Source organism: Wyeomyia smithii, chromosome 3 (assembly GCF_029784165.1).
Source record: "Wyeomyia smithii strain HCP4-BCI-WySm-NY-G18 chromosome 3, ASM2978416v1, whole genome shotgun sequence".
Classification (NCBI taxonomy): Eukaryota; Metazoa; Arthropoda; class Insecta; order Diptera; family Culicidae; genus Wyeomyia; species Wyeomyia smithii.
Window position 1 is genome coordinate 45,255,290 of NC_073696.1, and position 16,453 is coordinate 45,271,742.

The window sequence follows — 16,453 nt, forward strand, 5'->3', positions numbered from 1 at the left end:
GGTTGACTGGCATTGGAAAAAGGGCTCCGTATACGGAATTGATTCATTCCGAAAGTGATCCGCTTTTGCTTAATTGAAATCGATTAATCAAGTCTTACTGACCGATGGTGTATCGGTAGGGGAGTGCAAGAAACATGATTCGCACTGGAGTTTCACCGGCACCGCCTAGGAATGAAGTGATGAGTTTATATTTGGATTCCGATTTTAGAATTATGTGGAAATTTCGGGTAGTGCAGTGCATTCACTGTTGTTACTGTTCTTTCGTTGCCATGTCAATATGCTGGTTTCATACATTTATGGTTTTACGATGCAACATAAAAGTATGCTATGTTATGCGTATGTGTAAGCGGTATGCTGTTCAACCGCTCGAGGAACAGGAATGTAAAGTGGCACATCTGATGCTTGTTTTATGGTATTTTTTCAAACATTTGCTAATCGCTAGAGTTGCTAGTTATCACACAACGACTACGCAAAAATGATTGATCACATGGATAATTTTTCTGTGTTTGACAGATTAGTTCAAAATTCTCCTATATAGGGGGAAAAATGAACTTAAAAAGGAAAAATGATTGTGTCATGGGAATGTTTGTGAACGTTGCATTCATGAATGAAGCTGAACGCGAAGATGTACAAACAACTTCAAGAGCACTCTTGTTTTGTAGTAGCATGAACAAACCAGTCGCTGTTTCCCGTATTGCAGGGAGGATCAGTTTCCGAACGCCGGCCATCAGCCGAATTATTTGCTCACTTGCCTCAGTTTTAAATCGTCTGCCGGGCGATTTCGAAAGACTACCGAAAGTCGGTCCATACGGAGTTTTCTGCACCGGCGAAAACAAATATTGAGAAAAGTCCAACAACCGTGGATGCAGCTATGCAGCATCTACTTTCTCAAAACCACTAGACGCCTGTTTCTCGGGTTTTGATCACTAATGCTATTTACTCTGTTCTGCCGGACGAGATAATTGATGAACAGCAGTTTGCCCACCAAAAATAGCGCATTGCTCCGTTATTTACGTTTTTCAATTGCTATTCTTTGTTGATGCTTGTCAAGCGGACACGTGACTCTCAGTGTGGTTTGCACGTGTGTCCTTTCGTAGGCGGGGGTTTTCGTGTTGGCTGACACGCTCCTTGAATTGATTGAAATTAGCGCTGGGATTGCCTTTGGTGAATTATAGCTTTCCACTTGGCTGCAGAAGATAAGAATAATATTTTGACTATTGCATGCTGTCGATGGGTGAGTTTGAAGTGCTCGAGTGAGCGAAAATGTACTGTAAATAACAGTTGGCAGTCAATTTGTGACGTAATAATAATATCACATTCTAAAAGAGGTTTGATCAAGAATGTTATAAATTTATAACTAATCAAAGATTGTGTTCTGCAGGCATGTTTTCAAGAAGTCTACGAATTATATTTTTTTCACGGTGAGAAAAGCGACACAGAGACATGGTCCTCTGTAGGTCAATTCGGACATGAAAAAAATAATAAAGATCAAACAAAATGGTAGACTCGTTAACACACAATAAATATAATTTCATATTCCAATGGGTTTCCCGAATATACTCTCTTTTTAAATAAAAAAATAAACAATTTATTCAATAATGCTCCATTGAACATAAAGTCTATTACTTTTTTGCAAATAAAAATGTTGAATGTTGAAAATCAAGTTGCTGATCCAGCTTGAGAGTTGATAAAGTAGAAGAAGGGGATCTATTGCATGTAAGGATTTCGATGATGTACTTTTCATAGCTGCACAAAACACAGGCCTATCTTTCACCGTTCTGGGCTACCAAACCAACGAGGCGTAGGTAGTTAGAGGTCTGATTATTGAAAATAGGTTCTCGCTGTTTTTTTTTTTAAATGCGTCTTTATTTTGAAAAACATAGTTGCCTATAGTTCATTCACAGCTACAAATTAACTCAATCTAACTGGCAGAGCTCAAAAACCGTTACGTACCCACCTCTTTTACCACATCACGTATAGACGCTGAGCTTTTACGCTGAGTTTTCCTCAGCATACATGTGGATCGCAGTACAAACGGCTTTGACGCTTGCTGCATCATCTTTCGCCAACTTTCTCAGCGATAGTCCTGGCGCAGTAGACTATTTGTGCACGATTTTTTTTCACGGCGTTCTGGCGAAAGTCCTCGCATTTTGAATCTAGACTAAAAAAACTGTATCCGCACGGAGATGACAGAACTAATGTAAACAAATGTGCGCAGCCAATTCGAGACACAGAGATCGACTCGAGTTAGAAAGGCGCCATTTTTCCAGTGTGTCCATATTTTCTGGTGCGGTCTATAGTAGTCAGACGCCACAATATCTGAGAAATATATAGGGTGAGGTAGGACTTCTCATTTGAGTGTTTCTACGTGAGTTTTAACGACATTGGGAGTACGAAACCGAGGGTTGTCATGCAATAGAATTATTTTTTCGTGCCTCTGCTCATACCGTGTCCATTTCCCTCGCAGTGTTCGACTTAATCACTTTAATTGAAGTGAATTCCGTTCTTCAATGATAACTTCGTTCGGTGTCAACAGCTCATTTTAAAAAACCATCGAGCTAGTCCCACTAAATATTTTGGAAGATTTTTGTTTGCTTTTGATCACTGGCGCGCCGTAGTCACTTAGGTTTGTGGAAGTGGTATTGGCGCCCTTCGTTTCATATCGTCACGATTTTTTTAACTCTATCTTTCCTGCGTGAAGTACTGTGTGGAAGCCACCCTGTCTCCGTCAGTACTTTTTTTTTCAGTTGACAATCTTCAGGTGATAATGACGCTATTAATCTTTCGCTTGAAAATCATTTTTTTCCTATTCAAGCCCTTCAGCAGTCAGAATCAAAACAAGAGCATTCGAGTTGTTATCATTTGATTCATAAAGTGCTTGAAAATGAAACAAATGTTCTTCAATTTAAAGCGACGTGTCACAGCGTCATTACAATCCGATAATTGTCAATTGGAAATCACTCTGTCAGGCTCTGGGTTGCACAGTTGTTGCGCTACTGGGTAAAAGGGTTCCGGATCATGGAAACTGCTGATTTGATGGCGAATGCAAACAGTTAGTCTAGGAGAAGAACGCGGTATGTGCAGGAGCTTGGACGGCAACCTCCTTAAGGGCGAGTAAAACACTAAAACTGCTGGAGATCTTAAGCATAAGTAGATATTTGCGGTTCGGAAGGTTATGCAGAAATGCAAATACAATGTTCTCACACATCACCGTTCATCGATTTTAAATCGGGTTACGACACAAGCGATCGAGATCAGCAAGGGCAGATTGGGCACGACTTCAGATGTTCGAAAACTAACGCGAATAGTCAAAGCGACGATGGATCGAGTGATGTGAGTAGTCTCAGTATTGGGGGCGTTCTCGAGTCCCTTCGAAACTCGAAGAGCTTCAAGGTATAGTTGTTAACACGAGTGGCACGAATGGTCAAACGGATTGGACTGGTCATTAATACATCAAAGACGAAGTACTTGAAAGGATTGAAGGGTTCATGAGAAGAAAATGCTAAACTTCCTGCTCGAGATCAAGTAGATGGCGATGGAATCGAGGAAGACGATCTAAGGACTCTACGCAAACTGCAGAGCTGGTCTGCCGTGATATAACATTATGACGTACATCCATTTGATCAGTTTTTCAATACGGCCCAAAAACGAACGGGTTACTTGTCACTTTAGTATTGAAATGATGCATACGTCATTTTGCTTTCTAGATTTTATGCAACGTACGAATAAGTAACAACTAAAAGAAAGATACCAAAAGATGGGTCTTCGAATAACGAACAAATTGGCATAAGAACCCCATATTTGAAAAAATGGCGCTTACGTCAGTCTGCGAGATTACGGCAGTGGTGAACTGGTGCATCCTTGCATAGACGTTTCTATTGGCAAAAGATGCCATTTTGGGCTATTTGTTTTATATTTTGGAACACGACTCATTTTTGAGAAGCTATTGAAAAATGCTATTTTGGGAAGGTATTGATGACTACAAATATTTTTAGGGACATAACAGTTTGTTTGATCGGAATGAAGTCTTCGGCAAAGTTGTAGATAACAATTTTGTCTTTCCGAAAAAAATATACAAATAATAATTTTTTTCGAAGCGTATATTTTTTATGGAAGGACAACATCATTATCTACAACTTTGTCAAAGACACTATGTCAATCAAACAAACTGTTTTGACTGTAATTATTTTTAATTTTCCATAGAGTACTCTATGGGAATTAAAAATATTTCTACAGCTAAAACGGTTGGTTTGATTGACATAGTGTCCTCGGCAAAATTGTAGATAACAATTTCGTCCTTTCAAAATAAAATATGCCTCTCGAAAAGAATTTTTTTTTTCAAAAAATCATTGCTTAGGTAATCTTTTGGAGTTGAGCTTGTTTAGATAATTGATTTTTAATTTTTATTTGAACTATTTTTCACGAAAATATCAATATTTTCTGAGTGTAGGTATATTTTTTTCGGAAAAAAAAAAATTGTTATCTACAACTTTGCTGAAGATGTCATGTCTGGTTTTCCCTACGCGGACCGTCGTCAAGATCGAAATTACTCTTTTCAAAGTGGCAGAACCAACCTCGGCACGTAGCTGCAGCATTTCCGATTTTTTATGACTCTAGATGCGATTTAGCTGCCGTTTTCTTTGAATGAAATGAGAAAAGCAACACTTTCCGCAAAGAACAATTTTTTAGCACAAAATCAGACTCTTTGACACACCTTCCCCTCTATATACGTGATATATTGTATGGAGCCTACCTGTCGGCGTCGGTGCTCGATTTCAAGGGTGTGTTATTATTGTAGTAACATTGTAGTTTTTATTTTTTTGAGAAAAAAATGTTTAAAGAAAATAATAATCAATGCTGGAGCTACGGCCGTTTCCCTGATAATGTGTTTTCCATGATGACGATGAGATTGTAGCAGGTCAAGCTGAGTTATAGAATCCAAATAAATTCAGAAGCTTGGGGTTTTCCGAACATGTTAAAGACAATACGAGACCGAGACGCGCCGTAAAACGTTGTAACTCTCAAGGAACTGTGAAGATAGGGCAACAAATTTTTTTAAATTTTTGCAAAAAAGTTTCTAGTACCTTGTGTTATTATTACGTGTGTGGATATCAGGCTGGGAGTGTTTGTATGTTAAACCAGAATGATACCTATTTACTGTATTACTCATTTCGATTCTAATGAATGTTATTATATTCAAGGTTTAAAAAAATACTACGTGTTTTTTGTGCTTATACAGATTTTGACCCGTTATTTTGAGAAAACAACCGGTTTATCAGTCATATTTTTTTAGATTTCTTGTTTTCACGAAAGATATTATAATCCTCTATATTGCCGACAAGGATGGCTGGAATCGGTCGGCTGGTTCCGGATATATGACCGAAGCATGTTCTGGCCATATACTTTCGGGTTATTGCACCAAAAATTCATACTAACTGTAAGTAACCCATAAAATGAAAGATCCTCGTTGATCAACTACATGCTGTTATATGTATTCATATTATTAACTCAACTACTACAGGATTTAATGTCGTGTAGACTTCTAGAGTTAGTCCAAAGACGTAAAAGGCAATTTCCTTTTTTAATTCTGATTTGTAGGTATATTCAATGAAGAAGCGGACGACAACAGATACTGAATCCTTTCACTATTGATGAATGTCAATGCACTTTCCCATTCCGCTACAAAACACTAGCTAACTTATTATCCGTAACATTCAATCAACGTCAATTTCTTGGCTATGCCATGTTTTCCATCACTATTATAGAGAGAGAAAGATCCGGAAGCTTCGTTCAGTTTAGTATAATCATAGCATATTATCCTCAATCAGCAACGTACATTTTCTTGCCCGATGAAAGAGCACTTCGGATTAGCACATATGTGATAGGTCATCGATCATTTACTTGAGACTATTTGCGGATGCAAAGCATAAGCACGAGAACTATTTTCTCCCTGCCTCGGCTAAGGATGCCTGAAGAGGGGACGGCTGCACTCCATAATATGCTGTGCTGTGCTTTGTTTTGTTTCGAAACGTTCATTCATCCGTAGTAAATGGTCATTATAGGGAAAAACTTCAATCGAAACGCGACTGCGTTCAATCCCAGCGCCCCGGGACCGATGATAACCGACTTGGCTGCAGATTTACACCCTTCAGCCAGGTTTGGTGTCGTATTTTCATCTCTAGCACTGTTGACCGATAATATTGCTAGAGTCCCCCCCCCATCAGCGATTAGGTTTCATGTGATGCACAGAAGATGTGTTTGTGTGCAACTTGGGTAGGGTCAGTCTGCCATCAAGTGATGCAGAATGCGACCGGATGGAGTGACGGCCGTCGCAGAAAAGTGCCTGCGGGTGGTGTCGTGTGATATATGCAAGAAGGGTGTGTGAAATTATTAAGTCATATGTTTTTAATACGAGTTGATGAAGGGGGTTGCGTTCAGGCGGATGTCTGAAGTCCATTGTAGTGCAGCACCGATTAAAATGCGAACTGTCGTCTGATTAACGCTGTGAATAATATTTTTAATAATAGATGTACTGACTCCTAAAGAAACAAACATCGTCGACAACTCTATTCGAATTTTGCTTCTGCACTCATCAAGTCAACATATCGGACGTTTCTGGGTAATTCACAATTCGCTTCGGTTGTCGATTACGATACGCTCCTTAAAGATCTTGCACCGTGTCTGAGCGAGCTTTAATTTTTCTGCTCATTCCTTTCCATTCGCCATTCGGTAAAGTCTCGGAGAAGTCTACAACGGATTCGTTACAGTCGCGTGTCGCTACCATACACACTCGAATATTTCTCAGCTGATGCAGAGCGCAACGGATTAGGAACCTGCTGTTTATGTTGAGTTTGCCTGAGGCGACTGCAACTGAGCAGGGTACGGACAGTAGATGGGATCTATGTAGAGTATCTGCAACACGATCGTCTCGCACGTTACATCGAAGCAACGCGCCTGGTTATCAGCACCTCTCTGTACACTGCTGGAAACGTGTTGACTGACCGACTAAAGTGGCAGCTGATGAGTGCGGGTGCTGAGTGAGGTTAATTTTCTGTCTTTCCAGTTGTTCTGGTAGACCATGTAGTGTGGCTGCAAATTAGCTGTTCCTGTCCTCTTGAGATGTGTTATGTTGCAGGGTGTTCGAAGATCAGAATTTTCAAATTGTTTGAAGATGTGCAAGATTGCAAGTGATTTTGTAAACTATTATACATAAAACGTTTCATGAATGTTAATTTATTCATCTATTCAGTAAACGTGACACAAATCCATGACGAGCATATTCTAATGATAATTGAAATCTCAGAACTTTATTTTGTTTGTAAAGCAAAATTTTGGGCTTCAGGTGCATGCTTTCGAAATTAAAATTGAAAAAACAAAATCGATTTGTTTTGTTCTCACTCTTAGAAGTTTGTGCGAAATCAAACTACTTCTAGGTATATTTCAAATCACAAGATAGCCTCAGTTTTATATTGTTAGCTGCCAATTGATATAAACGGAATAACGATTATTACTACTCGATTATATTTGAAAATCAAATGAATAGTTAGAAAAGTACGCTCTGGACAACGGTCAACAAATTAGATACTCCCTGTACTGCCGTGTGCGACAACCATTCTACCACGGGGTGCAAATCTTTTAAGGTAGCTTGCAACTTGGCTCCGTTGCTCGTATACATGTATCGCGAACCGTCTGCGTGCAAGCGAAAAGCGTAAACAACGCCATTCGTCGCGTCGCGCATTCAGCCGAGTCGTTGTTGAGTGGTGCTGCTGCGTCTCCTGCCACGCACGACGACGACGACGCATGGTCACCGTCGCCGCCGACGTCGGTCTCTGCCGGAGCCATACATCAAAACATCAGATTTGTCCCGGGCTGCCGCATGTCTGTGGGCCCTGGCGATACAACTAGCACCACACCGACCGTCAAGCGGTTTGCAGAGTGCTCTTGCCTGGTGCAGCTCGCGTACGCCCTGGACAAATTACCGAACTGAATGAATGAGCTTCACGGCCTGTCTGTGCCTATGTGTGTGGATGCCGGAGAAGAAGCATAAAACGGAAAAAAATGGGAAAAATGCTAAAACACCGCATCAGCAGAGGGGACGATGCCGGAGAAAAATCTGAGTTTTAAACGGCAGCCGGAGAATATTGCATTTTAAATTAATCGGCGCTAGCTTTGGCAGCAGACAGTCTTCGCTCAGCCGGAGTTCGGATCGGGTTAACTTTGGTTTTGCTTCGTTATTCTCTCGCGGTTCAGCGGGAGTTTCGGCACAGTGCGCGCGCGTTTCGTCGGTTTGATTGGTTCGAACGTTGTTTGTTTTTATTGAGTTTTTCGCAGCCTCTGCCCGGGCAACTGGATACTAGGGGTGTACCCATGGTGCAAGTGATTGATCTGGTATCGGATTATACACACAAGCATGCAGACTTTGATGAAGCGGCAGCGCAATGAAATTAAGACCTCCGATACCTAATCACCTGTTCGACGGGGTTCGATATAAAACAGCGTAATATGTTAGCGATTCAGCGGGTTGCGATACGTGGTGGTTGCGGTATTATTCCAATGGGGTTGCCGAAGTTTATGGAATGCAAAAATTCAGGCATATAAATGAGATTTGAAGATTGATGTGAGCGATGAGTGCAGCTCGCTGTGGCGCGACATATGTGGAAAATAATAAGCAAATACTTTTCTACATGTTCATCGTTAACAGTGGTTCACACGACGTGCGCGCGAGTGTGAATGAAGATGTGTGAATGCAAGGATCCAATTAAATTCATTTTTGAGGACAATGACACTGAGGTTGTACGAGGGAAACCAAAGGTACCATATTATTCAAGTTTAAAATGTTCTGTTTGAAGTTTAGATCAATCAATTTTTTGCCAGAAGATGGACAAAACTAAATTCATTGATTTTATGTTATCGTTTCTATGTAAAACGTTTTCATAAGATGATTGATATTGCTAGAATTCGTTTGTTCTTCTTTATCCATTTTGTGTTCTTAATTCTCTAGATATCAACTTTGTATACTATCAGGTGTTTTTGAGTTATAGTTTATTTTGTGTTTTGATAAGAATTCTTTCGTTTCGTTTATCACTTTGTTTGTTAACTGCATTTTCGTGCTTTTCACTTTGGTTTCCAGACGAATCATTGGAACGATACAGTGATCTGTCTTATGACTATTTTTATTTCATGATTTTGATTTAAAGTTCATGGCATTTAAAACACATTTCAGATGTTTTTCTATCTTTCGTCCTGTGTTTGGAAGGGAGGACGGGATGCCGACCAAACTGCAAGGGAGGTTGCAGAGTCCGTATTCTAATGCGGCTGCTCGTGGGTTCGAATCGTTGTAGAATCAGGCCATTTGGTTATCAAATGAATTTAACGTGGGTTTATTCTTAGGCTCCGCTCCACATACCTTCTTTCATGCTGAGTTCTAGAGTCCTGATAACTTTTCAAATGCAGCCATTTTTATTTTAAATTTGATACCTTCATCGTGTTCCTTGGAAAATTTTACGTAAGAAGCAACTATCATCTGGAGGTAATATGAGCCAATCTCGAGATATAACATTTTTATGGAAATAGTTGTAAATTTCGTAATTATTTTATTCTATAATTTATAGACGTAAGACACCCAAAAAATAGTGATAGGTGAATTTTGAAGAAAATAAACCAAGGAATCCAGAAAAAATATTGTTTTTGACCGGAAGTGTTGCCAAAATGCAAATTTAATTTTATTCGATTCGTTAAGTTATGACCAGTACACCTTGTGTTTCTTGTCACTAGCTAACTATCGATATTTTTCATAGTAAAACCGTTTATTTTATACCGTGAATACGCAAATCGTGTTGCTCAAAAAACTTTATATTAGAGCAGTGTGAAGTGCTATCAATTCAGTCGTTTACTTTGCAGTTAACAAAGTTCAACTTCAATATAGCGTTTGTTTCGATCTACACTACATTATCTCAACTGATCAAGCATCACCAACGCTCTTCGTTAAGTTTTGCGCTGTGTGTCTGTCACCCGCAAAATGGAAAAAAACACTGCGGTGAATGCAAAAAAGAAATCAACGATATTGAGCCGCTCTGTTGTGGTTTCTGCGAGGCATATCTGCACATTAACCAGACCTGCTGTGGTATAAACTCGCGCGGATTGAGGGAATCTTTTGCACAAGGCAAGCTTTTGCTGTTGTGCTCAATCTGCAGAGACGAAATGAACGGCCGCTGCATTCGGTCGTACATTGAAGATACCCAGCAAGCGCCACCGTAACTGTATGACACTACAGATCTAACTGGCAAAGTTCAACAGCTATCTGACGTTGTGGAGGAGCTTGGCAAAAAAATTGAAAAACTATCGGGCGGCCAAATCCAACTCGATTGGCCAGCACCAACACCGAATACGCCAGTTTGGACTAAACGAGCTACAAAGCGCCGACGAGTTGGTGATAATGCTATCATACCAAATCCATCTGAATGTGGGACAAATGATATTGATTCAAGTGATCTTTCGGTACCATCCATTGTCCCTGTGGCTAACAAATTCTGGCTGTACCTCTCATGTCTAAATCCGCTCCTCTCGGACAGCGACGTGCAGAAAATTATTTCACGCTGTTTGAACGTTACTGCTCCTGTCGATGTGGTTCGACTTGTACCTAGAGGCAAAGATGCTGCCAGCTTGTCTTTCGTTTCATTCAAAGTTGGTTTGGATCCTGATATGAAAGTCCGAGCTCTAGATCCGTCAACATGGCCCGCAGGATTGCTCTTCAGGGAATTTGTCAAAAAACTCCGATCGCCAGGCTGTGCCTGCACTGTCGGAGAGACCATAACCGAATCAAACAAAACGTGCTGTTTAGTGGAAGGTGGAAACCTACGGGTTTCCACCAGAGGCGAGTATCTTTTGTCTCCTACTAATATAGTTTCTCCTTTGCTAAATAACTGTATGTTGCAGCGTGACCGAACTGACGCAGACGAGATTTCACTCTATTATCAGAATACCAGAGGACTGCGGACAAAAATCGACGATGTTTTCTTGACAACGCGTGAATGCTGCTATGACGTTATAATTTTTACAGAGACTGGACTTGACGAGCGAATTAATTCGTTGCAACTTTTCGGATCGACATTCGACGTATTTCGCTGCGATCGTAGTGCTCGCAATAGTGATAAAATATCCTTTGTAGGCGTACTGATTGCCGTTGCGCGAGAACATAGGAGGTTTATCGTCGAAACCGCGAACGGCCACTGTCTGGAACAAATTTGCGTTAGAGCGACTGTGCGTGGAGCAAAACTGCTAATCTGTGGTATTTACATTCCGCCTGATAAAAGTCAGTTGATTGGTACGGTTGATGCACATATTGCCTCGATCGCGGAGCCGTATGGCAAAAGCACTTCTGACGACGAAATTGTTTTGGTCTGTAGCGATTACAACCAGCCACGCATTGTGTGGAACAATAACGGTCAGCACACCAGCTCGAACGTACTTTCTGCTGCCGGTGCGGCGTTGGTCGATGGTATTGAGTTCTCAAATCTCCGGCAAGTTAACCGAGAAACAAACCATCTTGGACGTGTGCTCGATTCAGTTTTTTGCTCTGAAGATCGATGTTGTGCAGTCGATGTGTGCGTCGCGCCTTTAGTATTACCACTCGATCCTCATCACCCAGCTTTAAACATATCCGTGCCAATAGAACGAAATTCCAGTAACTCAACACAGCGCTCTAGAGTGACTGAAACAAGGCTTAACTACCGTAAAATTGATTTCGCAGCGCTGAATATATATTTGGAAAGTATCAACTGGGAAACTCTCTCCCTACAACCAGATGTTGATCAAATGGTGGCGCTGTTTAATGATGTTTTACTTCAGTGGCTCGAATCGAATCTACCATTAGTAAAAGCGCCAGTTTTTCCACCATGGACCACTTCGCGTCTGCGAGAATTAAAACGTGTACGCAATCGATGGCGACACAAATATCGTCGTACTAAAACAGTCGATGCTAAGTGTTTTTTTAAGCGATCGAGTGATGATTATCGCCGGTTGAATGCTGGCTTGTACAAATCTTACGTCATGCGAGTTCAGACAGACCTTCGAAGAAATCCCAGAAGCTTTTGGAATTTCGTTAAGCCTAAACGAAAATGTGCTACAATTCCCACAAATGTATGCCTCGATGATCTAGAATCTAAATCTGATCCTGACACGTGTGAAATGTTTGCACAGTTTTTTGCCTCTGTGTTTGCTGATAATACCGCATCCGATCTCGACGCTGAGGCTGCTGCTGAGTCTGTTCCTGTCGATTTGGTTGACCTGGATTTATTCCACATCTCTGCAGACATGATAAAAGCGGCTGCAAAAAAATTGAAACATTCGTACTCTGCTGGACCCGACGGAGTCCCGGCAGTTATAATAAGTCGTTGTGTAAACGCTTTAGCCGAACCCTTACGCCATATTTACAACAAATCTTTTGAGCAAGGAAAGTTTCCCACAGTGTGGAAACATTCATACATGTTCCCGATATTTAAAAGCGGGGATCGTCGAAACGTTAGGCACTACCGTGGCATTACTAGTCTTTCTGCTGCATCAAAACTGTTCGAAATAATCGTGAGTACGTTTATGCTCTTACGTACAAGGAGTTATATCTTTAGTGACCAACACGGTTTTATGCCTGGCCGCTCAGTAAGTACGAATTTGCTTGACTTCACTTCGACTTGTATATCGCACATGGAACAAAAAGCTCAAACCGACGTAATCTATACAGATTTGAAAGTAGCGTTTGATCGGATTGACCATAAAATATTACTTGACGAACTAATTCCATTTTTTGTCATATTGACTTACATTTTAAGTTTAGTAAAGCGTATGTGTATGTAGTTTCGCGGGAATGCGAAGATGAACGGGAATAGAAGGTGTGACTAGAATTAGAAAAAAATTTCCCTCGTCCAGACGGGACTCGAACCCGCAATCTCCGTTGTCTCTGGCAAGGTGTTTTGGCCAATTAAACTACTGGGTAAGAGTAACTCTTCCTAAGACCAATGTCGAATCACCCTCTACTATTGTGTTCCCGCATCTCAGCACGCCGCGATGAAGCTGCACACACTGCCCTGTGGAAGTTTATTTCTGTCAACTGAGAGAGTGGTCTCTTTACGTACACTATGTATAATTACTTATTATATCTACAGCGGCGCAAGCGATGAGACACGTCAGTTGGTGGCCAACTCCCATGGAAGGCGTATCACACGTAAAAAAAAAATTTTTTCTAATTCTAGTCACACCTTCTATTCCCGTTCATCTTCGCATTCCCGCGAAACTACTTACATTGCCCGCTTTACTAAACTCATAAAATATTATTAAAAAAAACCTCACGGCTTGGTGCATCGCAGAGGTTCGTTGGTTGGCTTAGTTCATACTTATGTGACAGAGTTCTACGAGTGCACATTAATTCCTGCTGTTCGTCACAGTTCTCAAATACCTCCGGCGTTCCACAAGGTAGCAACATAGGGCCGTTGCTGTTTACGCTGTTCTTCAATGACGTTTCCTTGCTGTTAGATGTTGGTTGTAAACTAGTGTACGCAGACGATCTTAAGCTGTATTTGATAATACGCTCCATCGACGACTGTTGGCGGCTACAAGGGCTTTTGGACAAGTTTGTTTATTGGAGCCACAAAAACTTGCTGACGGTCAGCATTAGTAAATGTCAAGTAATGACCTTTCATCGCAAAGTGAATCCAATATTATTCAACTATCAAATCGATAATCAAAACCTAACAAGAGTTGACCACGTTAGTGACCTTGGAGTTGTAATGGATACGAAGCTTACGTTCAATCTGCATCGTACTAATATAATCGCTAAAGCCACGAGACAACTTGGTTTCGTTTCGAAAATTGCTCGCGACTTCAAGGACCCCCATTGCATGAAGGCGTTGTATTGTGCTCTCGTTCGGCCACTCCTCGAAAATGCTAGCTTGGTTTGGTGTCCTCAACAACTAGTCTGGAATTTGCGACTTGAGCGAGTGCAGAAAAGACTCGTGCGAGTTGCGTTAAGAAATCTTCCGTGGCGTGACCCGATTAACCTACCTCCATATCCTGACCGTTGTCGTCTTCTTGGGATTGACACATTGCAACGGCGCAGAGAAGTTGAACAAGCGGTGTTCGTAGCTAAAGTTCTGAGCTCTGAAATCGATTCACCAAATATCCTTTCCAAATTGAATTTCCGGGCTTCACAGCGTCTTCTTCGCTCTACTGGGCTGCTACAACCTAGCTTTCACCGTACTAATTTCGGATTTAACGACCCGTTAGCTTGCTGTATTCGATCATTCTCCAAAGTAGAAGACCTTTTTGATTTTGGCACACCATCACACAATTTCGCAATGAGAGTTCGTCGTAGTTTTTAAGATGAATTGACAAGTGCACATTCATTAAGACTATTTTTGTCTGATGAATTTTTTACAAATAAAGAATAAAGAATAAAGAAAAAATACAAAAATAATCTATTTTTGTATTTTAAAATTAAATTTGCATTTTTCGGTCAATGCAGCTAATTTTATTTTAAATTTGATGGTTTCATCGTATTTCTCGGAAAATTTTTCTACATTGTTGAGCCTAAAATACTCCTAACGCACATTGTTTATTTTAATTAATTTTATGAATACAGATTGTAAGGATCCCGTGTTAAACCCAGAATATGCCTACAAAAACTCGGTCTTCAGCTGTTCCTCACCTCTGCTTACATCCTTTTCTCGGGCATCCTCGTTGACAGCACACATCCATCCGACACGGGTGAAAGCTGCCCTGAAGTCGTGAGGCTCTGTCCGGATCTCTGCTGAATATAATCTTTGCCGTTCGCTGAGAGCCGTAAATGCCTCCTCCACAGCTCTACAATTAACACTGTCGACGAAGCTTAGAAGCATAGAGATACCATGATGCCTGTACCGCTCCTCTTCGTCATTTGCATAGTACCATCCAAAGCTATGTTGAACAGAAAGCTTGAGAGCCCGTCCTTTGGCGTCAGATCAACGCCACCAACATGTTCAAACATTCACCTGATGTTCTGACACTAGATGTAACACCGTCAAGAATCGCACATATCAGCCTAATCAGTTTAGTTGGGAAGCCATGTTAAAGCACGATCTGCCACAGCTCGTTGCTTTTTACTGAATCGCACACTGCTTTGAAGTCTATATGCAGAATATTTGGCAGCAATTTGTGTTCTCAAAACATGTCGAGGATCTGTCTCAAAGTGAACATCTGGTCCGTTGTAGATCGCACTACTCGAAAACCGCTGGTATTCACCAACAAAGGCTTTTCGCAATGGTCTCAGTCTACGAAACAGAAATAATTCTATATGCGGACTCGACGAGGGTTATGCTTTTACACAATCGAGTCTACGTCTCTTCTTATAGATAAAAAACCTTCCAACTAGTCTGTAGGTAGTGCCTCCTCAGATTACACCCTCAGGATATTCACTAGATTACGTGCTTTACAGCCCCTTATTCCGAACTTTTGAAAGTTTGGTCGGTATGCCGTTCTTCCCAGTGGCTTTGTGATTCTTCCGCTCTCGGCAAGCTTTTTTAATTTCGTCCAAGGTTGGCCGATCCACAGCTTGCCTATCTTTCCCCAATTCTAAAACTGTTTTCATACGGATTTGATTTTATTGGAATGAACGTCTTAATTGGGCGACTAAACAACACTACATTTCAAAATAAATTTGGCATATGCAATGAAGAGAGTCTATTGGTTTTTGAAATGGTAACTGAATTTTTTCATAAAACTTAGCATCTTATGGCTCTGTTGATGATTGTGTCTCGCGACCGTGTCCTAAAACAACCTCCTCAACGGCGGTGAAGTCTCTTTTCAGAATCTCTGGCATCCCAGTATTTCTCCCATACTAACGTGTTAGAGTAGGCTAGATCTACAAAATGGAGGAGGGTCAGAAGTGCGTCTCAATCACCGCACGAGTTCCGCAAGGTCCTGAGACCGGTGTTGTGGAATGTCATGTACGACAGAGTGTTAAAGCTGGAGTTCTCTGCAGGGGTTGTGAACGTCGGCTTTGCGGACCACATAATGCTGGAGGACTACGGCGAGTCGATCAGAGAGGTCGAGTTGACAGTCGCGCAATGCATACGCGAGTTCGAGAATTGGATGCACTCTAGAAAACTGGAATTAGCGAACCATAAGATGGAGGTCACGGTTGTGAATAACCGTAAATCAGAGCGACAGGCGGTGGTCAGAAACGGAGACTGCACCATTACCTCAAAGCGATCATTGAAACTCTTAGAAGTTGGTTGACGACAAGCTTACGTTCAAGAGCTGAACGAGAGTTGGGTTGATCAAGGAAAAAAGCGGAGTCAACTATGTCTGTTTGAGGTCCTCAGCGACTATTGCAGCGCTATTTCGAATGATGTCGAATAGCTCAACGGTGTAACAACAGGTGCAGCAACCGGAAAGTTATTGCCAGCGTGGTTTCGTCCATACTTAG

At 41.2% G+C, this 16,453-nt stretch overlaps 1 protein-coding gene across 2 annotated transcripts in view; it reads left to right on the plus strand.

Moving 5' to 3' along the window:
* Positions 1–8,201: 8,201 nt before the first annotated feature.
* The window catches only part of LOC129726909 (kinesin-like protein CG14535), a 312,223-nt gene continuing 303,971 nt past the window's right edge, over positions 8,202–16,453 (plus strand). For both annotated transcript variants that reach the window (XM_055684158.1, XM_055684160.1), the window contains exon 1: positions 8,202–8,811. The gene's annotated coding sequence lies outside the window, so the exon portion shown is untranslated. The remainder of the gene's footprint in view (positions 8,812–16,453) is intronic.